Raw genomic sequence first — 1,695 nt, 5'->3', positions numbered from 1 at the left:
CCCCCCCCCGCCCCCACCTCTGGACTTGAGGGAATGCAGGGTTCTGCGGCCCCCCACCAGGCACTGGCCCCTCAAGGCTGGGCCAGGCCACCCCTCTGTCTCCTGCAGGAGTGGGGATGGGGAGGGTGGGGGCTGCTGACCCACACGGCTGCTGCTCAGTCTGCAGCTGCTTCCTCAGGGCCCCAGGTTTAATCCTTGCTTCCATCCGTCCCCTTATCTCAGCAGCACAGCGAGCTCCGACATCCTGCTGTCCGGGAAACTGCTGAGGTCATCAGAACCCACCGACCGCCCTGGAGGGGAAGTCAGTGCAGGAGAGAACCACGACCACCCCCCTCGGTGGGCCGGAGGGTTTGCAGCCGCTGGGCAATCTCTCACGCAGGCACTGTCAGGAGGCCTTTGCCAGGCTCCGTGCAGCTCACCTCACCTCAGCCAGCCCTGGGCTACAGTTCTAATCCCACTTACTTTCTTCATGGCTCCTGACAGCTTAGCCAAGCAGGGGTTCCCTCTGGGGGTGCTCCCCACCCTCACCTCTCCCGCTTCATATCCCCACCAGTTCCCTCGCTCTGGGTGTGGCCACCTCACATTCCCGTTTGCCTTTCAAGTCCGCTCAAATGTCACCTCCTCTGGGAAGCCTTCCTGGCCTTTGCCCCTGCCACCACGCTCCCTCCTCGGGGTTCCCACAGCATCAGGGAACCTCTTTGTGCTCTGTGATCTGTCCATGTGACTGTGTCTCCCCCATGACAACGCTGTGTCGCCTCGGGCTCTGCGAGGACAGGGCCTGAGCCTGCCTCCACTCCCTCAGTGTTGGTGACGGGAGAAGAGTTCACTTGCTGCCCAGGGTACTGCCATCCTACCCTGTCAACAGACAGCACAGCGGAGCCAGATTCCCTGCCCACCACTCACTATCTGTATAACCCGGGCAGTGCCAGCCGATGCAGCCTGGGCCTCCATTCCCCCCTCTGTGACAAGAGGACAATAGTACTTATGCATGGGGTCGATGTGAGAGTTAAATGAGATAATACAACTCAAGGTGCTCGGCGCCGGCAAGCAGTCAGTGTTCTCGGCGCATCTGTAAGTACGTGCTGCCTCTCCCCAGCACGCGGGGAAGGCCCTCAAAGCCTGGCGAGTCGTGACTATGAACACTTCCTGGGCAGGAGGTGGGTGACAAAGCAGCCTCCTCCACTTGGAACATGAATGGAGAGGTGATGATGACACCATGCTGAAGGAGTGGAGGGGGTGGCTTCTCAGAGTAGGCCACTGGTGTCTGCCCCTCCCAGACACAGAATGGCATGAGCCCAGTTCCAGGCCCAGCGAGGCCCAGCCTTGATCAGGAATGGAGGAACCTGGCAGGGGCAGGCAAGCCATGTGCCTTTCTGGAGCGATGGGACCCCAGCAGCCACCGCCAGAGACTGGCTGGGACTGTCTAGGGGAGCAGAGAAGGGCCATTTCAGCCCTGCTTTCTGCGTCTGGGCCCTGGCTCAGAGGGGCTGGCCCACACTAGCACAATGAGCCAGCACCCCCACCCGGCGGGTCCAGCATCCTCTCCCTCCACATCCTTCTAGGAATCCCTCTTGCTACCTCCATTTCTTATTTGCTCACAGACAAAAACTCACTTGCCCATATCCTGCAGAGTGCAGCGGCAGGTCCCAGGCCAACTTCAACATCCGGGTCTCCTAAGGCGGGTCCACCTTGGTG

General features: G+C 60.8%; 1 protein-coding gene across 5 annotated transcripts in view; it reads right to left on the bottom strand.

Annotated features, from left to right (window-relative positions):
• Positions 1–1,695, bottom strand: part of GDPD5 (glycerophosphodiester phosphodiesterase domain containing 5) — an 85,703-nt gene that overhangs the window by 27,297 nt on the left and 56,711 nt on the right. The gene's annotated exons all lie outside the window — the stretch shown is intronic.

This window comes from Myotis davidii, unplaced genomic scaffold (genome assembly GCF_000327345.1).
Source record: "Myotis davidii unplaced genomic scaffold, ASM32734v1 scaffold169, whole genome shotgun sequence".
Classification (NCBI taxonomy): Eukaryota; Metazoa; Chordata; class Mammalia; order Chiroptera; family Vespertilionidae; genus Myotis; species Myotis davidii.
This window is presented reverse-complemented; position numbering and strand designations above follow the sequence as displayed.